The sequence below is a fragment of the Apium graveolens genome, chromosome 3 (assembly GCF_009905375.1).
Source record: "Apium graveolens cultivar Ventura chromosome 3, ASM990537v1, whole genome shotgun sequence".
In the NCBI taxonomy this organism is placed as follows: domain Eukaryota; kingdom Viridiplantae; phylum Streptophyta; class Magnoliopsida; order Apiales; family Apiaceae; genus Apium; species Apium graveolens.
In genome coordinates, this window is record NC_133649.1 from 258,192,688 (window position 1) to 258,218,634 (window position 25,947).

Sequence of the window (25,947 nt, forward strand, 5' to 3'; positions counted from 1 at the left end):
AAAGGCCCTAATATATCCATTCCCCACATAGCAAAGGGGATGGGCGAGTTGATAGAGGTCAGAATCTCGGGGGGTTGTCTAACAACTGGTGCGTGCTTCTGGCAACGGTCATATTTTTTCACAATTCTTTGGCATCAGCCATCATTTCCGGCCAATAAAAGCCTAAACGGGTTATCTTATGAGCCAAGGCCCTGCCCCCCAAGTGTTGCCCGCATATGCCTTCATGTACTTCTTCAAGAGCCAAGCGAGCCTCATCAGGCCTGAGACATCTTAAGTAGGGAACCACGAAAGATCTTTTATACAGAATTCCGTCTATCAAAGAGTATCTTAGTGCTCGAACAACCAATTTTTGTGCTTCAGTAGCGTCGTTTGGTAACCAGCCGGTTTGAATGTGAGCCTTAATGGGATCAATCCATGACGTCCCCAGGCCTATAGGAGCCACAAGCTTAACATCAATGCTCTGTGTTTTCAAAACGCGATAGTATACACTTCCAGAACTTTCTTCCATCTCTGATGAAGCAAATTTTGACAACGCATTTGCCTTAGCATTTTCCTCCCTTGGAATGTGCTCAACATGGCATTCGTCAAATTGGGTCATCACGGCCCTTACTAGACGGACATATTTAGCCATCGTCTCATCCCTTGCCTCAAACTCTCCCTTCACCTGGGATATGACCAATTTCGAGTCTCCACAGACTTTTAAGTTTTTGACTCTAAGTGTCCTTGCTAAGCCAAGACCAGCTATTAGAGCTTCATATTCTGCCTCATTATTTGTGGTTGGGAAGTCTAGCTTCATGGCATACTCAATTAAGAACCCATCAGGGCTTTGTAAAACCAAACCTGCTCCACTTGAATTCGTTTTTGATGCTCCATCAAATTAGAGAACCCAGTATTCTTTTTCCTTATTAACCTTCTCTTTATCCCCCTTATCAACTTCCTTATCTTGAGGTATGCTATCTTCCTGCCCCCGACTTCTTTGTTGGGTATGGTACATTCCACCACCAAGTCAGCTAGCGCCTGGGCTTTTATTGCCGTTCATGGTTTATACTTGAGATCGAACTCTCCCAGCTCTATTGCCCACTTGATCAATCTCCCACTTGCCTTGGGACTGTGAATGATATTTCTCAGGGGCTGATTCGTTAGCACCTCAATCTGATGAGCCTGAAAGTAAGGACGCAGCTTTCTCGAAGCCATTACCAAGGCTAGAGCAAATTTCTCAATAGTTGAATAATTTAACTCAGCACCATGCCGAATTTTGCTGACATAGTATATGGGTTTCTGGACTTTCAGTTCCTCCTTAACCAATACAGCGCTCAAGGCACTCTCTGAAATAGCTAAGTACAAGAATAAAACTTCATTCAAGACTGGCTTGGCCAACAATGGGGCCTGCGCCATATATTTCTTCAATTCTTCAAAAGCCTTCTGGTTTTACTCACTCCATATAAAGTCCTTAATGTTTTTTAGTGACTTAAAGAATGATAGGCACTTGTCTCCTAACTTAGAGATGAATCATCCCAAAGCAGCAACCCTTCCTGTGAGCTTCTGAACATCCTTGATAGTTTTTGGTGGTTCGATATCCAGGATTGCCTTTATTTTATCGGGGTTAGCCTCGATCCCTCTCTTGGAGACCATTAATCCCAAAAAATTTCCAGATCCTACTCCGAATGCACACTTTGTAGGATTTAACATCATTTTGTGGTACCTCAGGACCTCAAAAGCTTCCCTCAAATGGGCTATATGATCAGTCTTTACTAGACTCTTGACTAACATGTCATCAACACAGACTTCCATAGTCTTGCCAATAAGATCCTTGAAAATTTTATTTACCAACCTTTGATAGGTGGCTCCTGCATTCTTGAGACCAAATGCCATAACAAGATAACAATAAACACCAAAGTTAGTAATGAATGATACCTTTGGAATTTCGTCCTTGTGCATCTTGATCTGATTGTATCCACTAAATCCATCCATAAAGCTCAGCATTTCATGCCCAGCAGTAGCATCTATCAAAGTATCGATCCTTGGTAACGGAAAACAGTCCTTAGGACAGGCATCATTTAGATCAGTGAAGTCAAACACATCCTCCATTTTCCATTAGCTTTCTTCACCATTACAGGGTTTGCTAACCACTCTAGAAATTGAATCTCCTCAATGAAACCAGCCTCCAAGAGCTTCTCCACTTCCTGTTTTCTAGCTTCTTGCCTTTCTGGAGCAAAACTTCTTTTCTTTTGTTTTACCGTCTTCCGATTTGGGTCCACATTCAGCCTATGAGTAATCAGTTCCGAGTCTATGCCTGGCATATCAGCCGCTGGCCATGAAAAAATATCACTATTTTCTTGCAAAAATTTCACCAATTTCCCTCTAAAAAGCTCATCGAGCATTGCTCCAATAAAAGTCACCTTCCCAGGATCTTCGGGGGCCAAAGGAATTGAAACCAAGTCTTCTGCTGGCTTTCCCCTTTTCTCATCATTATCTCGAATATCCAGATCTTCAATAGGAAGAACCTGCCCCCCAACTCCATCTGCCCTCAAAGAGGCCACATAACAACTTCTAGCCATTTTTTGATCTCCTCTTTCTTCTCCAATCCCATCTCGAGTCGGAAACTTCATAACTGAATGATAAGAAGAAGGGACTGCCTTAAAGGCGTGTAACCCTGTTCTTCCTATGATAGCGTTGTAGGTTGAACTAGCCTTCACCAACACAAAGTCCAACATCTGAGTTGCTTGCCTTGGTTCCTGTCCTATGGTTGTTGGCAACTTGATTATTCCTTCTACGGGCATTCCACTCCTGCGAATCCATATATCGGCATGTCGGTTGGGGTCAGTTGGGAGTCATTATATCCCATCCTTAAAAAGGTGTCATGGAGCAAAATATCCATTAAAGCACCATTATCCACAAGGACCCTTCTTACCGGGCTGTTACCTATTATCGGGGTTATGACCAACGGGTCGTCATGGGGAAATTTCACACCCTCCAGATCAGAATCATCAAAAGACATTGTTACTCCTATCCTGGCCCTCTTCGGGGCTTCCCCAACAATATGCATAACTTCTCGAGCATACTCTTTCCTGAAGTTCTTGGATAACCCAGCAGCAGTTGGTCCTCCAAAAATTGTGTTGATCACAGGCCCTTGGGGGCGCGGTCCCCTGAAGATTGTATTTATCATCGGTCCCCTAGGTTGGGGATTTCGCCCTTGATCTTCTTGATCTCTCCTTCGGTCATCAAAGTTCCTTCTCACATTGTTGCTTCTATCCCCTCCTTCTCTAGTATATTTGTTCAATCTTCCTTTTCGAATGAGGAACTCAATTTCATCTTTTAGTTGCCTACACTCATCGGTGTCATGACCAACATCTTTGTGAAATCTGCAATACTTGCTCTTATGTAGCTTGGCAGGATCAGCCTTCAAGGGCTTAGGCCAACGAATATCTCTATCTTTCTTGATCTCCATCAAGATCTGGCTTCTAGGAGCATTCAGCTTAACATATTCAGTGAAATTTTGCCCAGGTCCTCCCTTCTTGGGGGTTGAATCAGAGTTTTGCTCGGTTCTAGGATACTTGTCCTTAGCAGTATACTCCAGATCAGTTTTCCGCTTCTTGCCTCCAGTGGGCTCATTACTTACTACGGTCTTCCTCATGCTTTCTTCAACCTTGATATACTTCCCTGCCCTATCCTGGAGCTGCAACATGCTTTCAGGGGGACGTTTGGCCAAGGACATTTTAAAAAACTCATCCCTAGTTCCTTGTTGCAGTGCTATCATGGCTACCTTATCATCAAGGTCTGGGACTTTTAAAGCCTCCTTTGTGAAATGATTCAGGTAATCTCTCAAGGATTCCTTTGTTCCCTGCACAATGCTCATAAGAGATGCTGAACTTTTCTCATGAACTCTCCCACTGATGAATTGCTTAATAAAAGCCTGGCTTAATTCTCTAAACAACCCAATAGAATTTGGGGGCAAGCGACTATACCACCTTTGAGCCATACCCGACAGGGTTTGAGGAAAGGCCCGACACTTAATAGCATCATTCACGGGCTGCAACAGCAGTACATTAGAGAATGTTCTAACATGATTAGTGGGATCTCCCGTACCATTATAAGCTTTTATAGTTGGCATCTTGAACTTCCTTGAGATATGGGCATTCATTATATTTTCAGTGAAGGGTGGAGTAGGATCATCAGGATCTCCAAGGGGAAGAAGATTGCTTGGATCAGCCCTTGGGACAACAGCCCTTCTCTGCACTGGACCATCCAGGTCTATGATGGGAGGATGATTTCTCCCCCTAGGAGGTGCTGGGGGTCTGGTGGTCTGGTGCGCCTCCAGGTCGCGCCTCAGCCTTTGAATCTCAGCCTCGTGAGCCCTGATTCTTTCCTGCACTTCTTGGGGATTCGTCCCTTGGGTGCTCTGAGGGCGTTGGCTACCTTCAGCCATCGGCTCTTTGCCAGCACGTCTCCTTCTTGGGGCTACTTCATCATCCGAAGATTCTGAGTCTCTCTCAGTGTAAGGACCAGAAAATTCCTGATCCTCAGGAATAGGAGCCAAACCTCGTATGTATGGGGGTGATCGCCATCGTGCTTCACTCCGCCCAGCATGTCCGCTTCCTCCAACCTCGAGGTAAAGGGGCATCCCATAAGGGGGGTTAGTAGTAACAACAGTTGAATATTCGTACCCGACGGGTCGAGAATTCACAGGTGTATGTATTTGTTGAACTTGAGAATTCGTACCTTGAGTAGCCGAGGGGATCGTCCCTTGTGGCTGAGGTTCAGTTGCCCCTACCTGGGCTTCTCCTTGCGTGGTTGCATAGGTTGAGTGAGGAGGCACCTCCACAGTTGAAGAGATCACTTGGGTTGTCCCCGTTGGTGTTTCTCCTCCAAGGGATGTAAATGTTCTCCGTGTTCTCGCCATAGTTATTGTTGTGCTTTCCCACAGACGGTGCCAAATGTTATGGATAATAAACTAAGGTTATTATTTGCTGTATTTTATTGTTAAGGTTCGGGAGCTCAAGGCCTTTATTGGCTGCTCTCGTGTTTCGTAGCTTAACTCTGCCTTTACGAGATGCCTACGTATCTCTGTGAATTAGAGAATCAAGCCAAAAAACGTAGTTCTGATTTGTTGGGTGAGGCCCCTTATATAGATGTTAGGAGTCCTTGAATTGGACTTGGTATAGGAGACTTGGTAGCCAAGTCTTAGAATTAGAATGGACTTTGGAGTCCTAAATAGTAGGAAACTGATTCCTTATCATTCTAGGTCCCTTTGAGGCTAATCTGCAAGGGTTTATGTCCTTATCGGGACTCTTCTCAATAGTTGATTTTTCCCTTATTAATTAATTACGAAATTAATTGATATTCAGGGTTTTTGGGCCTTCTTTGTTTAATCAGGCCTGATCTGGTCCATCAGGCCTGATCAATGTGTTGACCTTTTTGGTTTGAATGTCATACATCTTTTTATTGGGCCCAGCAGCCCAAATCATTTATAATTAATGTAATATTTAATTACACAATCAGGATTTATTTATCCCTATCAATATTAATATCTATAGTACGAAATGGATGAAGGTGAATAAAAAATAACCTGCACGTCAATTCCTAAAATAAAATTTGCATGACTCTAAATGTATAAATGACTACACGTCATTCCTCCTCATCTCATTATAAAACACACTAGTGGTTATCCATGCCATCCGTGCTTCATATATTCATGATAAAGAAACAAACTTCAAAAAGAGCATTTTCAATCATTTTGTTGTGCATTAAAATAAAGGTGATAGGGAAGAAAATAAATCATGATTACGTAGTTAATATTGCATTAATTACACATGATTTGGGCTACAAGGCCCAATTAGAAGATGTATGACATTCAGACCATAAAGGTTAACACATTGATCAGGCCTGATTGACCAGATCAGGCCTGATGGAATAAAGAAAGCCCAAAACCCTGAATATTAATTAATTTCATAATTAATTAATAAGGAAGAAAAAACAGCTATTAAGATAAGTCCTAGTAGAGCTATAAATCTTTGTATATTGGCCTCCAAGGAACCTCATGGGATAAGGAATCGGCTTCCTACTTCCTAGGACTCCAAAGTCCATTCTAATTCAGAGACTTGACCACCAAGTCTCCTATACCAAGTCCAATTCAAGGACTCCCAACATCTATATAAGGGGCCTCACCCCACAAATCAAAACTACGGTTTTTGACTTAATCATTGGCAATCAGCAAGGTACGTAGGCATCTTGTTAAGGCAGATTGAGTCACGAAACACAAGAGCAGTCAAATCGAGCCTCGAAGCTCACGTTCCTTAGTAATAAATACAGCAATTATATACCTTAGTTTTTAATCCATAACATTTGGCGCCGTCTGTGGGAAAGCACAACAATAACCATGGTGAGAACACGGAGAACAATTAGAGCTCTTGAGGAAGGAACACCATCGGGGACAACCCAATTGATTTCATCACCCGTGGAGGTACCTCCTCATTCAACTTATGCAGTCACCTAAGGAGAAGCCCAGATAGGGGTAACTGAACCTCAGCCACAAGGGACGATTCCCTCGGCTATTCAAGGTATGAATCCCCAAGTTCAACAACTACATGCACCTGTGAATTTTTGACCCATTGGGTACGAGTATTCGACTGTTGTGACTACTAACCCCCTTATGGGATGCCCCTTTACCCCGAGATTGGAGGAAGTGGGCATGCTGGACGGAGTGAAGCACGAGGGAAACCGCCCCTACATACGAGGTTTGTCTCCTATCCCTGAAAATCAGGAATTTTTTGGTCCTTACACTGAGAGAGACTCCGAATTTTCGAATTATGAAGTAGCCCCAAGAAGGAGACGTGTTGGCAAAGAGTCGATGGCTGATGGTAGCCAACGTCCTAGAAGCACCCAAGGGACGAGTCCCCAAGAAGTGCAGGAAAGGATCAGGGTTCACGAGGCTGAGATTCAAAGGCTGAGGCGCGACTTGGAGGCGCACCAGACCACCAGACCCCCACTACCTCCTAGGGGGAGAAATCCTCCTCCTATCATAGACCTGGATGGTCCAATACAGATAAGGGTTGTTGCCCCAAGGGCTGATCCAAGCAATCTTCTTCCCCTTGGAGATCCTGATGATCCTACTCCGCCCTTCACTGAAGAAATAATGAATGCCCATATCTCAAGGAAGTTCAAGATGCCAACTATCAAAGCTTATGATGGCACAGGAGATCCCGTTAATCATGTTAGGACATTCTCTAATGCATTGCTGTTGCAGCCCGTGAATGATGCTATTAAGTGTTGGGCCTTTCCTCAAACCCTGTTGGGTATGGCTCAAAGATGGTATAGTCGTTTTCCCCCAAACTCTATTGGGTCGTTCAGAGAATTAAGTCAGGCTTTTATTAAACAGTTCATCAGCGGGAGAGTGCATGAGAAAACTTCAGCATCCCTCATGAGCATTGTGCCGGGAACAAAGGAATCCTTGAGAGACTACCTGAATCGTTTCAAAAAAGAGGCTTTAAAAGTCCCGGACCTTGATGACAAGGTAGCCATGATAGCACTGCAACAAGGAACTAGGGATGAGTTCTTCAAGATGTCCCTGGCGAAGCGCCCCTTGAAAGCATGTTGCAGCTCCAAGATAGGGCCGGAAAGTACATCAATGTGGAAGAGAGTGTAATATCCGGGATATATCGTGTAATTATTCTGCTAATAAATAATTATTATATGTGTTCAGTATCTATTCTGTGAATTATTTTTTAAGTGTTATCTGTGTTTGGATATTTAAAAATAATATTAATTGAGTATTTTAATTTTTATATGTCCAAAATAAAATATAGATAATTGTCATATCTTCTTAATTATTTTTACGTTGATTTATGAATTTATAGGAATCATATGAATTTTATCAAAACTTTTTCCGGGTATTTAAAATCTATTTTATAAAAACGGGAACCAAACGACGTCATCCGTTTTTATGTTTTTAGAACCCGAAACTCTTCCGAGAACTCCTTCCTAACCTAATTGTAATATTCCGAGCATTTTCCATGTTTCGACTTTTTCGATCCGGCGTACAATTTGTCATGCGCGGGTCCCGGCGCAACATTTTCGATACAATATTCGTTTCGGTAAATCAATAAAACTCGTATTTTCGATAAATGAGAGCTTTTTATTAAACTATCACAATTATCACCTCGTAGTACGTGTAACCTGGCGCTGAGACCAAGACCGCAATACAAATTGTACTAATTTGGATAATTATCCCAAAAACCGATACCGTTTGGATCAGTTTTTACAAATAAATGTACCATTTTATATCCGGAATGATCCAACGGGATACTAATTTTCCGTAATTATAAATAGCCTTTTACCGTATTTTATTTCGTATCAAAATCATTTGCAGTCAGCTAAATATATAATTTTCCAGAGAAAAACCTTATATTCATATAATCCTCTGAAAATCAAACAGCAAAACAAAGGTGTTATTGATCTCTGTTTTCAAAGCTTGAGTAACCAAAACGAAGGATTTGAGGAATACTATCAAATTATGAGCTTCATTTTACTGCAGAAACTAAGGTTATTTTTCTATATTTTTATTTAATTTCAAATTATTTTTATTAAAAATATGAATTTCTGTTCGGATGATTGTTTGTATGATTTGATGATTGCATGTTGTAGAGCTTGTTTTCCTGATGATTTTCATATGTCATACGTCTGATTTGGTGTTCAATAAAACATGTTCAAAATTGAGTTTAATTCTCGAATTTTAAAATTAGGGTTTATAACCCGTATGAATTTTTTCAATTGAAATTTGGGGCTGATTTAGGGGTTATTAGCTGTTGATTTATAGTGGGTTGTGTTCCTTATGAAATTTGCAATCGATTGGTATATAGCTCGTTAGCAGAGGATTAGTGAAACAAAGGGAGTTGTGTTTTGAAGATTTACGATGTTCGCCGGAAACCAGTGATGTTCTTGGCCAATTTCCGGCCAGGTTAGGGATGATTGATGTGTTTTGATTGCACGAATAGATTCCTGGTGTTGTGTAGTGTAAATCTGGAGCAGATGGTGAGGTGAGGGTGCCGGAATCTAGTTCTCCGGCGACCCCTGTATTTTCCGGCGACGGGGGTGTAAAAATTGTAGTTTAGTACCCTGACTTTTGAAAACGATGAAGTTCAGTCCCTGAACTTTCCAGAGTTTTCAAAAATAGGATTCCTGTTTTAAAAATATTCAAAAATCATATTTCCTATTTATTTTTATTATAAAAATTTGTTTTTCATTTCTGAAAATTCCAAAAATTATTATTTTAATTCCAAAAATTATTTTTAATTCAAAAATAAATCTGAATTAATTAATTAATTAATTTCAGTTAATTTTTAATTGATTAATTAGTCAATTAATTTTAAAATTAATTGATTAATCTATTTAATTATTTATTAATTGATTTTAATTAATTATTTAATTAGATTTAAATATTTAATTAGATTTAATTATTTAAAAATGATTTAAAAATTTTGAAAAATAGTTTCGAGCTTTAAAATATTATTTTAAATTGTTTTCAAGACCCGATAATTATTATAAAATTGTTTTAAAGCCAGAATTGGCCAACCGAACCCTGTTTATTACTCCAAAATTGATCCAACGATCCGTTTTAATTCCGAAAAATGTTTTAAAAATCATTTTAAATATTTGAAAGCCTGTTTATGACCCGAGACTTCTCTATAAACGTTATATCATTGATTATGTGACGTGTTCTGTGCTGTATGTGACTTGTTGGTTAACTGTCGGTCTATATATTCGATGTTTACTTGTTTATTGCGTAACTTTCAATCCGTTAATCAGATTTGGATGAAATGAAGGGTAGATAGAAGTATGTGTCGAATAATATTGTATAAGTTGAATATTGATAGATGCTTATGATATGTGAGCAGAAGAGGCAAGGCGTAGGAAAGGGAAACAGGTAGTCGAGGAGTAAGACAGTCGGTACTGAAAGCGAGTGCAGTATAATAAGCTAGTACCAGACAAGTGTTCTGAACTTTCTCAAGATATTGTAGTGATTGATAGTCCTATTTGATATTGCAAGTTCTTTGATGCACTGAACCCTAAACCATGATTCCAGTTATTGATCTTGAGCCGTAAACCTGATTCTTTCTAGACCATTAATTGTTGTATACCCAAATATGAACCTCAAATATACGATACTACTCCATAAATACATACAAACTAAATATCAAACACAGAACCAGATTGCTTACACACTCAAACCATTGTATCTTATGCTTTGAAAGGCCAAATCCTTGAAACCTTGAAACATAATTTCCTTTGCTATCCAATTCTTTCATTACCTAGCATTTATGCTTTGAAAATGCCATATTGATCCCTATATAGATTGAAAGCATTTTCATTATTGAACGTCCAATGTTGTTAATGATTCTGTTTATTGTTTATTACTGCTTATTTTGTTATTATGTTAGAATTGGATTGTTTTTATAAAATTGTGGACCGGATTCGTGGTTAGACCATATAATGGTCAAGTTAGGCCAATGTGTGCCTTGGATCCAGTAGTTAGAGCAGTGATGTGTGCTTTGCTCGGGGTTAGTGCGTGACTGATCAGCAGCCTAACCTAGGTTTTTAAAATGAAAATATAATATCCAATTCTAAATCATAATCTATTCTTCACTTGATACCATAACCATTTTCACCTGATGATCATTATTCTCAGTTTTGTCATTGTGACTTGCTGAGCTAGTTAGCTCATTTGTGCGATGTTGTTTATGTTCTTTTCCAGTTAAAAAGGAACCAGTTGGTAGCGAAGATCCCCAGTCCGGCGCGAGAGCTAGGGGTTCAGGTTGATCAAGTTGAGCTAGTAGGCTTCTTTTGGAATAATTTAAGTTTGTAAAAGGTTGTAATATTGTTTAATACTCAGTTCTGAGTTGGAATAGTTGCGATTCGAATGTTTGTAATATAAGTAAGTATGTTTGGCTTGTGTGCATACTTTAACCTGTTGCGGTCCGTGGTAGTTGGTAAGTAGGGTCACTGCATATTATTATTATTATCCTTATTATTGTTATAAGCAGGTTATAAATAGTGTGTGTGTGTGGACCCCAAACTTCTGACCCGGGTTTGGAGGGTGCCACAGGTTTGGTATCAGAGCTACAGGTTATAAGTCACTGACACAAGCCTAGGTTGACGGGAATGGGTAGAGGGTTAGGATTAGAAGTAAGGAATAGAAAGAATGAACGTCAAGAGGTTGAATGCTACGGTATAACATGTACTAGTATAATTCGCGTCGTGGTTCGACATTCTTATATTGCGATATGATTTCAGATAGCAGCGATGGCCGACTCTTTCATCCCCGTATCAGCTGATCACTCAGAGCCTTCAGTTGGAGTACCATTATCAGATCCACGTCCTATTATTCCATGAGCATTAGCTATTCTACCTCCACCAGTGTTGCAGCCCGTACCACTGCAGGCTATTCCACCTCCGGGCATGAGGCCACCTATCAGAGGACCCCCACCTGCTGATTCAGGCTTTAGTGGTTATTCAGTTACAGGAGTACCTTTCCAGTTTTCTTCTTATCTTGTCCCATATCATCATTTTGAGGCTTGCCTTATGGAGCAGAGATTCCTACAGGGTCAGATTCAGGAGTTACTACATATCATGCGTACCAGAGAGATTGGGAGTGGTGAGAGGTGACTTAGAGAGAGGCTCCAGGTGTTTCGTAGAGTAGCTATTGTGAGGATTGCTGAGGCTACACATGAGGACATCACCCCTGATTTCCTAGTGGAGTGGGCTAAGTGGGTTCTTGAGGAGATTGGAGGTCCAGACTTGCCATGAGTCAGAGATCCAGAGACAGAGATGCTGAGCAGTGTTATTATGGTTGCGTAGTATATACAGTAGTGTGTATCTGTAGACTTTTGGGTTGTATTTATAGACCAGCTATGCTGACTAGTGAGTAGGTTGTTGTACCCTTTTGCATTTACTTTCAAAGCGTCTTTATGCTTGTACTACCTAAAACTTTTGATCTATATATATCAGTAACTTTTCTTTTCCAGCACAACAACCGTTCACCTAGCACAACAACAACAAAGACAGACCAATCCCCATGTAACTTTCAAAACTTTTTAGGCAGTAAACCCACCAAAATTCAAGGGTTCCTTAGAACCGATTGAAGCAAATGTTTGGTTAAAGGAAATAGAGAAGGCATTCACCTTAGTGAAAGTGAAAGAGGAAGAGAATGTTGAGTTTGTAAGGTGAGGCCACCTATTAGTGGGAAATGGTGAACACATTGGAAGGCACGGATGTAATTACTTGGGAGAGGTTTAAGGAATTGTTTTTAGAAAAGTATTTTCCTCAATTTGTTCAGGATCAGATGGAGTTGAAATTTTTAGAATTAAAGCCAGGAAATATGTCGGTGGCGGATTATGAGAGTAAGTTTGAGGAATTGTCAAGGTATGTGCCGTCGTATGTGGATACTGATAGGAAGAAGGCTAAGAGATTCCAGCAAGGTTTGAAACCATGGATTAGATGGAAGGTAGCCATTTTTGAATTGGATACCTATGCAGGAGTTGTACATAAGGCTATGATCGCAGAGACAGAGAGTGAGATGTCACAGATGGAGAAAGAAAGCAAGAAAAGGAAATTTGAAGGGAATGAAGGTCGGTAACAACCAGGGAAGTTTCCAAATTTTAAGAAGGGCAAGTTTCAACCAGGGAGGAATTCAATTTCAAGAGACAGAATGCAGGCGACGAAGGTCAGGGCAACCATCCACTTAATGTGAATCAACCGAATCAGTTGAGGTTAACTTTTCCAGATTTTCAGGTATGTGGAAAGAAACATGGAGGAGTTTGTAATAAATTGAATGTAGTTTGTTTCAAGTGTAACCAGAAAAGGGCACTACTCGAGGGAGTGCCGAAATCAGCAAGCAAGAGAGCCAGCAAACAAGGATCAGCCTATCCGGAATCCAGCAATGAAGGTTCCAGCTATTGGATTTACGTGCTTTAAATGTGGGAAGCCAGGACATATAACAAGAGATTACAAGACACCAGCCCCAGTCAGTAATGCATTGAGGATTATGGGATCTACCCCAGCAGTGAATGAGACTCCAAGGGCTAGAGTTTTTGACATGTTTGTGAAGGACGCTATCCAGGATACTGATGTCATGGCAGGTACGCTTAATGTGAATTCTTTATGTGCCAAAGTGTTAATAGATTCGGGAGCAACTCGATCACTTGTTTCACAAGATTTTGTTAGTAAGTTAAATTATCCAGTTGAGTATTTAAATGAAATAATGACTGTGGAATTAGCAAATCAAGAACGAGTATCTGTTAATCAAGTTTGTGGGAATTATGAGATTGAGATTTCTGGTAGTAAGTTTTGTGTAGATTTGATACCATTTAAGTTAGGAGAATTTGACGTTATCATAGGAATGGATTGGTTTTCTAAGCATGATGCCCAGATAGATTGTCGAAATAAGAAGGTAATGGTGAAAATGCTAGACGAAAGAATAGTAACGTTCAAGGGACAGAAACAAGTAAAGAAGTTCTTAACGATGATTCAAGCCAAGAAGTTACCACGGCAAGGATGCGAGCATTTCGTGGCATATGTGATTGACAAAATTCAGGAGCCAGCGAAACTTGAAGATATTCCAGTCGTCAATGAATTTCTAGACGTGTTTCCTGATGAGTTACCAGGACTTCCTCCAGACAGGGAAATTAAATTTGCGATCGATTTAGCACCTGAAACAGAACCAGTATCCAAGGCCCCGTATAGAATGGCGCCCGTTGAAATGAAGGAGCTAGCGAAGCAATTGCAATAGTTATTAGAGAAAGGAGTAATCAGACCCAGTGTATCCCCATGGGGTGCACCGGTATTGTTTGTCAAGAAAAAAGATGGAAGCATTAGACTGTACATTGACTATAGGGAGCTCGACAAGCTTACAATAAAGAACAAGTACCCGTTACCCAGAATTGATGATTTGTTTGACCAATTAAAAGGAGCCAAGTACTTATCCAAGATCGATTTGAGATCCGGATATCATCAACTAAAGATTAAGCCAGAAGATATACCGAAGACAACTTTCAGAACAAGGTATGGACATTATGAATTTTTAGTGATGTCTTTTGGATTGACCAATGCTCCAGCAGCGTTTATGGACTTGATGAACAGAATTTTCAAGAAATACTTTGACAAGTTCGTTATTGTGTTTATAGATGATATTTTGATTTATTCAAAGATGGAAGAGGATCATATGGAACATTTGAGAACAGCTTTAGAAATTTTAAGGAAAAAGAAGTTATATGCTAAATTCTCGAAGTGTGAGTTTTGGCTATAGGAGGTTCAGTTCTTAGGACATATAGTCAGTAATGAAGGGATCAAAGTGGACCCAGCAAAGATCGAGGCAATTACAAATTGGGAAAGACCGAGAACACCCACCGAAGTAAGAAGTTTCTTGGGATTAGCGGGATATTATCGTCGATTCGTTCAAAATTTCTCAAGGATTGCAACACCTTGACAAAGCTTACACGGAAGAATGAAAAGTTTATATGGAACGATAAATGTGAAGAAAGTTTTCAGGAATTAAAGCGAAGATTAATTACGGCACCTGTTTTGTCACTTCCAGACGATCAAGGGAATTTCGTAATTTATAGCGATGCTTCTCATAAAGGACTCGGATGTGTTCTGATGCAGCACGATAAGGTGATCGCGTATGCGTCAAGGCAATTGAAACCACACGAACAAAAATATCCTACTCATGATTTGGAGCTAGCAGCCATAGTTTTTGCTTTGAAAATTTGGAGACATTATCTGTATGCAGAAAAGTGTGAGATTTACACGGATCACAAAAGTTTGTACATATTCACACAGAAGGAGCTTAATATGAGGCAAAGGAGATGGTTAGAATTGATCAAGGATTACGACTGCTCGATTAATTATCATCCCGGTAAAGCGAATGTTGTAGCAGATGCGTTAAGTTGGAAGGAAAAGTTAAACGTGTTATCAGTACCTGAAGAGATATATAAGGAATTTCAGAAACTGGAATTGGAGATTAGAGTTTGCAAGCCTGATGAAGCAAAAGTGTACAGTATGACTTTGCAGCCGGAGTTGTTAGAGAAAATAAAGAAGTGTCAGGAAGATGTAATGGATCAAGATATAAATCGTTTGGTAGGTGAAGAATTGTGCACGCAAAAGGATGATCAAGGTATTCTTAGGTTTTCTTCTAGAATTTGGATTCTACCGGTGACGGAGCTGAAGAATGAAATTTTACAAGAAACACATAATTCAAGGTATTCAATCCATCCGGGGAGTACCAAAATATACAGAGATTTAAAGGAGAATTATTGGTGGCCAGATATGAAGAGGGAAATTGCGAAATGGATTAGCAGATTTATACATTTCAGAAAGTTAAAGCAGAGCATCAAAGACCAAGTGGATTGCTACAACCATTGGAGATTCCAGAGCGGAAGTGGGAACATATTGCCATGGATTTCATAGTTGGATTACCAAGGACAAGGGATAATCATGATGCCATTTGGGTTATAGTGGATAGACTTACCAAGTCAGCTCATTTTCTGCCTATAAATGAAAGATTTTTGCTCGACAAGTTAGTCCATATGTACCTGAAGGAAATCGTAGTTCGTCATGGAGTTCTTGTGTCTATTGTATCTGATCGAGATCCAAGATTTAATTCAAGATTTTGGAGGAGTTTTCAAGAATGCTTGGGAATAAGACTGAATATGAGTACAACCTACCACCCACCGACGGATGGCCAAAGTGAAAGAATGATCCAGACGATTGAAGATATGTTGCGTGTTTGTGCTATTGATTTCAAAGGAAGTTGGGACGAGCATTTACCTCTGGTAGAATTTGCTTACAACAACAGTTATCACGCCAGTATTGGGATGCCACCCTACGAAGCCCTTTATGGATGCAAATGTAGATCTCCAGTGTATTGGGACGAAGTAGGAGAATGCAAAATACTTGGACCTGAACTAGTATAGTAGACAAAGGAAGTGGTTAAAATTATCCAGAAGAGTTGATAGCCGCACAGGACCATCAAAGGAAATATGCAGACCAGTCAAGGAAAGACATGGAATTCGAAGAAGGAAGCTTGGTATTATTGAAAGTATCACCGTGGAAGGGACTAACGAGGTTTGGAAAGAAAGTAAAGCTGAGCCCAAGGTATGTCGAACCTTTTGAGATTCTAAAGCGCATTGGCAAAGTAGCTTACGAGTTGGTGTTACCTCCGCATATGGAGCACATTCATAATGTTTTTCACGTATCAATGCTTAAGAGGTATAATTCAGACTCCAGGCATGTAATAGAATATGAGTCAATAGAGCTTCAGGCAGATTTGTCATATGTAGAGAGTCCGATAGAGATTCTAGAGGAAAGAGAGAAGGTATTGAGAAATAAAGTGGTAAAGCTAGTAAGAGTATTATGGAAAAACCCAAAGGTTGAAGAGTCAACCTGGGAATTAGAAAGTGATATGAGAGAAAAGTACCCTTATTTGTTTTCTTAGGAGATTCTGAGGACAGAATCCTTTTAAGGGGGAAGGATGTAATGTCCGGGATATATCGTGTAATTATTTTGCTAATAAATAATTATTATATGTGTTCAGTATCTATTCTGTGAATAATTTGTTAAGTGTTATATGTGTTTGGATATTTAAAAATAATATTAATTGAGTATTTTAATTTTTATATGTCCAAAATAAAATATAGATAATTGTCATATCTTCCTAATTATTTTTTTGTTGATTTATGAATTTATAGGAATCATATGAGTTTTATCAAAACTTTTTCCGGGTATTTAAAATCTATTTTATAAAACGGGAACCAACCGACGTCATCCGTTGTTACGTTTTTAGAACCCGAAACTCTTCCGAGAACTCCTTCCTAACCTAATTGTAATATTTCGAGCATTTTCCATGTTACGACTTTTTTGATCCGGCGTACGGTTTGTCCTGCGCGGGTCCCGACATAACATTTTCGATACAATATTCGTTTCGGTAAATCAATAAAACTCGTATACTCGATAAACGGGAGCTTTTTATTAAACTATCATAATTATCACCTCGTAGTACGTGTAACCTGGCGCTGAGACCAAGACCGCAGTACAAATTGCACTAATTTGGATAATTATCCCGAAAACCGATACCGTTTGGATCAGTTTTTACAAATAAACGTACCGTTTTATATCCGGAATGATCCAACGGGATAATTTTCCGTAATTATAAATATCCTTTTACCGTATTTTATTTCGTATCAAAATCATTTGCAGTCAGCTAAATATATAATTTTCCAGAGAAAAACCTTATATTCATAAAATCTTCTGAAAATCAAACAGCAAAACGAAGGTGTTATTGATCTCTGTTTTCAAAGCTTGAGTAACCAAAACGAAGGATTTGAGGAATACTATCAGATTCTGAGCTTCATTTTACTGCAGAAAGTACGGTTATTTTTCTATATTTTTATTTAATTTCGAATTATTTTTATTAAAAATATGAATTTCTGTTCGAATGATTGTTTATATGATTTGATGATTGCATGTTGTAGAGCTTGTTTTCCTAATGATTTTCATATGTCATACGTCTGATTTGGAGTTCAATAACATGTTCAAAATTGAGTTTAATTCTCGAATTTTAAAATTAGGGTTTATAACCCGTATGAATGTTTTAAATTGAAATTTGGGGCTTTTTGATTTAGGGGTTATTAGCTGTTGATTTATAGTGGGTTATGTTCCTTATGAAATTTGCAATCGATTGGTATATAGCTCGTTAGGAGAGGATTAGTGAATCAAAGGGAGTTGTGTTTTGAAGATTTTCGATGTTCGCCGGAAACCGGCGATGTTCTTGGCCAATTTCCTGCCAGGACAGGGATGATTGATGTGTTTTGATTGCACGAATAGATTCCAGGTGTTGTGTAGTGTAAATCTGGAGCAGATGGTGAGGTGAGGGTGCCGGAATCGAGTTCTCCGGCCACCCCTGTATTTTCCGGCGACGGGGTGTAAAAATTGCAGTTTAGTACCATGACTTTTGAAAACGATGAAGTTCAGTCCCTGAACTTTCCAGAGTTTTCAAAAATAGGATTCCTGTTTTAAAAATATTCAAAAATCATATTTCCTATTTATTTTTATTATAAAAATTTGTTTTTGATTTCTGAAAATTCAAAAAATTATTATTTTAATTCCAAAAATTATTTTTAATTCAAAAATAAATCTGAATTAATTAGTTAATTAATTTTAGTTAATTTTTAATTGATTAATTAGTCAATTAATTCAAAAATTAATTGATTAATCTATTTAATTAATTATTAATTGATTTTAATTAATTATTTAATTAGATTTAATTATTTAATTAGATTTAATTATTTAAAAATAATTTAAAAATTCCGAAAAATAGTTTCGAGCTTAAAAATATTATTTTAAATTGTTTTCAAGGCCCGATAATTATTATAAAATTCTTTTAAAGCCAGAATTGGCCAACTGAACCCTATTTATTACTCCAAAATTGATCCAACGATCCGTTTTAATTCCGAAAAATGTTTTAAAAATCATTTTAAATATCCGAAAGCTTGTTTATGACCCGAGACTTCTTTATAAACATTATATCATTGATTATGTGACGTGTTCTGTGCTGTATGTGACTTGTTGGTTAACCGTCGGTCTATATATTCGATGTTTACTTGTTTATTGCGTAACTTTCAATCCGTTAATCGGATTTGGATGAAACGAAGGGTAGATAGAAGTATGTGTCGAATAGAATCGTATAAGTTGAATAGTGATAGATGTTTATGATATGTGAGCAGAAGAGGCAAGGCGTAGAAAAGGGAAACAGGTAGTCGAGGAGTAAGACAGTCATGACTGAAAGCGAGTGCAGTATAATAAGCTAGTACCAGACAAGTGTTCTGAACTTTCTCGAGATATTGTAGGGATTGATAGTCCTGTTTGATATTGCAAGTGCTTTGATGCACTGAACCCTAAACCATGATTCCAGTTATTGATCTTGAGCCGTAAACCTGATTCTTTCTAGACCATTGATTGTTGTATACCCAAATACGAACCTCAAATATACGATACTACTCCACAAATACATACAAACTAAATATCAAACACTGAACCAGATTACTTACACACTCAAACCATTGTATCTTATGATTTGAAAGGCCAAATCCTTGAAACCTTGAAACATTATTTCCTTTGCTATCCAATTCTTTCATTACCTAGCATCCATGCTTTGAAAATGCCATATTGATCCATATGCAGATTGAAACCATTTTCATTATTGAACGTCCAATGTTGTTAATGATTCTGTTTATTGTTTATTATTGATTATTCTGTTATTATGTTAGAATTGGATTGTTTTTATAAAATTGTGGACCGAATTCGTGGTCAGACCATATAATGGTCAAGTTAGGCCAATGTGTGCCTTGGATCCAGTAGTTAAAGCAGTGCTGTGTGCTTTGCTCGGGGTTAGTGCGTGACTGATCAGCAACCTAACCTTGGTTTTTAAAATGAAAATATAATATCCAATTCTAAATCATAATTTATTGTTCGCTTGATACCATAACCATTTTCACCTGATGATCATTATTCTCAGTTTTGTCATTGTGACTTGCTGAGCTAGTTAGCTCATTTGTGCGATGTTGTTTATGTTCTTTTCCAGTTAAAAAGGAACTAGTTGGAAGCGAGGATCCCCAGTCCGGCGCGAGAGCTAGGGGTTCAGGTTGATCAAGTTGAGCTAGTAGGCTTCTTTTAGAATAATTTAAGTTTATAAAAGGTTGTAATATTGTTTAATACTCAGTTCTGAGTTGGAATAGTTGGGATTCAAATGTTTGTAATATAAGTAAGTATGTTTGGCTTGTGTGCATACTTTAACCTATTGCAGTCCGTGGTAGTTGGTAAGTAGGGTCACTGCATATTATTATTATTATCCTTATTATTTTTATAAGCAGGTTATAAATAGCGTGTGTGTGGACCCCAAACTTCTGACCCGGGTTTGGAGGGCGCCACAGAGAGCATGAGGAAGAGCGTAGTGAGTAATGAGCCCACGGGAGGCGAGAAGTGGAAAATTAACCTGGAATATATCGCTAAGGACAAGTATCCTAGAACCAAGCAAAAACCTGATTCAACCCCCAAGAAGGGAGGACCTGGGCAAAAGTTCACTGAATATGCTAAGATGAATTATCCTAGTGGCCAGATCTTGATGGAAATCGAGAAAGATCGAGATATTCGTTGGCCTAAACCCTTAAAGGTTGATCCTGCAAAGCTAGATTAAAGTAAGTATTGCAGATTTCAGAAAGATGTTGGTCATGACACCGATGAGTGTAGAGAACTGAAAGATGAAATTGAGTTCCTCATTGGAAAAGGAAGATTGAACAAATACACTGGAGAAGGAGGGGATAGGAATAACAATGGAAGGAAGAACTTTGAAGATCATAGGAGGGACCAAGACGATCAGGGGCAAAATCCCCAGCCCAGAGGACCGGTTATAAATACAATTTTTGGAGGGTCGCAACCTTGAGGGCCTGTGATAAACACAATCTTTGGAGGACCAACTGCTGCTGAATTATCCAAGAACTCCAGGAAAGCATATACTAGAGAGGTTATGTATATTTTTGGAGAAGCCCCGAAGAGGGCCAGGACAGAAGTAATATTGGCTTTTGATGATTCTGACCTAGAGGGTGTGAAATTTCCTCATGACGACCCGCTGGTCATAACATCGATAATAGGCAATAGCCCGGTCAAGAGAGTCCTAGTGGATAATGGTGTTTCGGTGGATATCTTGCTCCATGACACCTTTATAAGGATGGGTTATAATGATTCTCAACTAACCCCGACCGATATGTCGATATATGGATTTGCGAGAGTAGAGTGCCCTGTTGAAGGGATAATCAAGTTGCCAACCACCATTGGTCAGGAACCAAGGCAAGCAACACAGATGTTGGACTTTGTGGTGGTAAAGGCTAGTTCAACTTATAATGCTATCATGGGGAGAACAGGGATACATGCCTTCAAGGCAGTCCCTTCTTCCTACCATTCAGTTATAAAGTTTCCCACCCGGAATGGGATTGGAGAAGAGAGAGGAGATCAAAAAATGGCTAGAAGTTGTTATGTAGCCTCTTTGAGGGCAGATGGAGTTGGGGGGCAAGTTCTGCCTATTGAAGATCTGGATATCCGAGAAAATTATGAGAAAAGAGGGAAGCCTGCGGAAGACTTGGTTTCAATTCCTTTAGCTCCCAAGGATCCTGAGAAGGTGACTTTCGTTGGAGCCACACCAGAGGAGCCCCTTAGAGGGAAGTTGGTGAAATTTCTACAAGAAAATAGTGATGTGTTTGCATGGTCAACAGCTGATATGCCAGGCATAGACCCAGAACTGATTACTCACAAGCTAAATGTGGATCCAAATCGGAAGACAGTGAAACAAAAGAAAAGAAGTTTTGCTCCAAAAAGGCAAGAAGCTATAAAACAGGAAGTGGAAAAGCTCTTAAAGGCTAGTTTCATTGAGGAGATTCAATTTCCGGAGTGGTTAGCAAACCCTGTAATGGTGAAGAAGGCCAATGAAAAATGGAGGATGTGTGTGGACTTCACTGATCTAAATGATGCCTGTCCTAAGGACTGTTTCCTGTTACCAAGGATCGATACTTTGATAGATGCCATTGCTGGGCATGAGATGCTGAGCTTCATGGATGGATTTAGTGGATACAATCAGATCAAGATGCATAAGAACGACATTCCAAAGGTACCATTCATCACTGATTTTGGTGTTTATTGTTATCTTGTTATGGCATTTGGTCTCAAGAATGCAGGAGCCACCTATCAAAGGTTGGTAAATAAAATTTTTAAGGATCTTATTGGCAAGACTATGGAAGTCTATGTTGATGACATGTTAGTCAAGAGTCTAGTAAAGACTGATCTTATAACCCCTTTGAGCGAAGCTTTCGAGTTCCCGAGGTACCACAAGATGATGTTAAATCCTACGAAGTGTGCTTTCGGAGTAGGATTTGGAAAATTTTTGGGATTGATGGTCTCCAAGAGAGGGATCGAGGCAAACCCCGATAAAATAAAGGTAATCCTGGACATGGAGCCACCAAAAACTGTCAAAGATGTTCAGAAGCTCACAGGTTGGGTTGCTGCGCTGGGATGATTCATCTCCAAGTCAGGAGACAAGTGCTTGTCGTTCTTCAAGTCCTTAAAGAAGGTCAAAGATTTTCAACGGAGTGAGGAAAGCCAGAAGGCATTCGAGGAATTAAAGAAATATATGGCCCATGCCCTGTTGTTGGCCAGGCCAGCTTTGAATGAAGTCTTATACTTGTACTTGGCCGTTTCAGAGAGTGCCTTGAGCGCTGTATTGGTTAAGGAGGAACTGAAAATCCAAAAACCCGTATACTATGTCAGCAAAATTTTGCATGGAGCTGAGTTGAATTATTCAACTATTGAGAAGTTTGCTTTAGCTTTGGTGATGGCTTCAAGAAAGTTACGTCCTTACTTTCAGGCTCATCAAATTGAGGTGCTAACAAATTAGCCCCTGAGAAATATCATTCATAGTCCCAAGGCTAGTGGGAGGTTGATCAAGTGGGCAATAGAGCTGGGAGAATTCGACATCAAGTATAAGCCACGAACAGTAATAAAAGCCCAGGAATTGGTTGACTTTGTGGTAGAATGTACCATACCCAACCAAGAAGTCGGGGGGCAGGAAGATACCATACCTCAAGACAAGGAAGTTGATAAGGGGGACAAAGAAAAGGATGATAAAGAGAAAGAAGATTGGGTTCTCTATTTTGATGGAGCATCAAAAACAAATTCAAGTGGAGCAGGTTTGGTTTTACAAAGCCCTGATGGGTTCTTGATTGAGTATGCCATGAAGTTAGACTTCCCGACCACAAAAAATGAGGCAGAATATGAAGCTCTGATAGCTGGCCTCGGCTTAGCAGGGACACTTAGAGTCAAGAACTTGAAGGTCTATGGAGACTCGAAGTTGGTTATATCCCAGGTAAAGGGGGAGTTTGAGGCAAGGGATGATACGATGGCTAAGTATGTCCGCCTAGTAAGGGCTGTCATGACCCAATTCGATGAATGCCATATTGAGCACATTCCAAGGGAGGAAAATGCTAAGGCAGATGCATTGTCAAAGAGTTTGCTTCATCTGAGATAGAGAAAAGCTCAGAAAGTGTATACTTCCGCGTTTTGAAGACACGGGGCATTGATGTTAAGCTTATAGCTCCTGTAGGACTGGGGACTTCATGGATAGATCCCATTAAGACTCATATTCAAACTGGATAGTTGCCAAGTGATGCTACTGAAGCACGGAAGTTGGCTGTTCGAGCACTAAGATACTCTTTGATAGATATGATTTTGTATAAAAGATCTTTTGTGGTTCCTTACTTAAGGTGTCTCAAGCTCGATGAGGCACATTTGGCTCTTGAAGAAGTACATGAAGGTATTTGTGGACAACACTTGGGGGCAGAGCATTAGCTCATAAGATAACCTGTTTAGGCTTCTATTGGCCAAAAATGATGGCTAATGCCAAAGAATATGTAAAGAAGTGTAACCGCTGTCAGAAGCATGCACCTGTCGTTAGACAAACCCCCGAGATGCTGACCTCTATCAACTCACCTATCCCCTTTTCTATATGGGGAATGGATATACTTGGGCCTTTCCCCATAGCCACGACACAAAGGAAGTTCCTGATTGTAGCCATTGATTATTTTACTAAGTGGATTGAAGCAAAACCCTTGGCCAAAATCACAACTAAGCAGGTTGCACAATTCCTGTGGGAAAATATCATGTGCCGGTATGGAATTCCCCGCATCCTAGTCACTGACAATGGGATACAATTCAACAATGAATAATTCAAGAAGTATTGTGAGGAGAATGAAATCGAATTATGATTCACCTATGTGGCTCATCCGCAAGCCAATGGGCAAGTGGAAGTGGAAAATCGGATAATCCTGGATGGACTAAAGAAGAGGATCGAGAAGTCAAGGAATAACTTGGTGGATGAAATACTCCCAATACTATGGGCCTATAGGACTACCTGTAGAGTCACGACTGGAGCAACTCCCTTCATGTTAGCATATGGGGCAGAAGCAGTTGTTCCTGTAGAGATATCACATTCCTCCCCCAGGATTCAAGCTTTCAATGCTGAGGAAAATGAGGAAGGGCAAAGGTTAGCCCTAAATCTAATTGATGAGGTGCGAGATGAGGCACATGCAAAGATAGTGGAATATCAGAAAAAGGCTTCATTCTACTACAACCTAAGAGTTAAATAAAGGTTTTTCAAACAGGGGGACTTAGTCCTGAGGAAGGTAGAAGCTTCCGGTATAGGGCAGAAAGGGAAGCTTGCCCCAAATTGGGAAGGGCCATACAAGGTGAAGAGTGTTCAAGGTAGAGGAACCTACAAACTTGAGACTATGGATGGTTTTGAAGTACCGAGAACTTTGCATGCACAAAACCTGAAGGTTTACTATGTGTGAAGCAATTGAACATAATTCTCACTTGTCAAGGTGACAAGTAGGTTGAAAAGCACCTTGAAGCTTTGCTTGCTTAGGATTTACATATTTTAGCTTTATTTTGAGGTTTATTAAGACTTGTGTAAGGGATGAATCCCAATAATTTATGAAGTTCCGAAAGTTTTCGAAATATATTTGAATCTCTATGGCAAGGCAAGTAAACTAAGTGCATGAAATGCTGGCATAAAATCAGATAAATAGAAATGGATCAAATAAATATTACAAAAGTTTGATAAATAAAGTCTCAAAAATGAGATAAAGTAAATAAGCTACGCATGGCTGGAAAAGCTCTAAGGAGCTGAGGTGCCCTCGACATCCATATCGTCATCCCCTCCGGTCTCGCTAGAAGTCTCTATCGTCGCGGAGGAGGAGGAAGAGCTGTCATCCTCAGCAGGCCTGGAAGACGACTCGGGAGGAGGAAGAAGTGTGTCCTGAGGGATGCGATCTGAGACAACTACTCGGGTATGAAACCTCTGCAGCAAGGCCACGTCATCAGGGCAGACATAGTCCGCCGGGTTAATATCAGGACAAGCCTCGTTCACGGTACCAAGGGCCGTGTCCCAACCAGTCCTAAAAAACCCAGGAAAGACTAAGTCATCCCTTACCCTCATGGACTGGGTAAACTCCTCCGAGTCTAGATAGTTATAAATCGCCTTACCTTTCTCAGCTCGAAGCACCACCAGCTCGGCGTTAGACTCTCCGAGCTCTTCCTCCTTGCGCTTGAACTTCTTCTCTAGAGCAGCATACTTCTTCTGTTGCCTCCTGAGGGCATTGTCGGCTTTCTCAGAAGCCCTCTTCCATGATTCGGCTTGCCTCACGGTGCCTTGAAAGTAGGCGTTGGACTGAAATGAAACATTAAGCAAGGATATAGTAAGGCAAGAAATGCTAAAAGTAAAAGGAAAGAAAAACTTCAAGGAAGGGTCATACCGAGGCTAGAGACTGAGCTCCCAGAGCTTTATCCTCTCCAGGTCAGGGGTGGAAACCACATCAGTAAAATCTTTGGGAGTCACGCCGTGGTAAGACCAATCCCAGGTATGCTTCGTGGATCCAACCACGGTATCCCCTCGGCGGAATCCCCAGAGAGGCTGAAAGGCGTCCGTCGCAACCGGGACAGGGGCAGCAGTAGTAATAGGAGCACTGTGGCCCTCAGTTCCCTCAACTGGAACCTCCACCATGGGTTCCTTGTGCTTTTGTAGGAATCTAGGCTCCATAACCTTTCCCCGAGTATCTAGGCCTGCAAGACGAGCCTTCTTCATTCTAGCAGTTTCCTCGACGAGGGGCACATTATCCTCATTGATCTCCTTAGCAGCTACAAAACAAGATAAAAAAACAAAATAAGTGGTGTCAATAATCCATGAAATGAAATAAAATTGAGAAGGAAAGAAAAATACCCTGTGGAGAAACAGAGGATAGCCCCACATGGATAGGGGAGAACTCCTCTAAAAGAGTCCAGCTGGTAGTAGTGTCGTCGTCC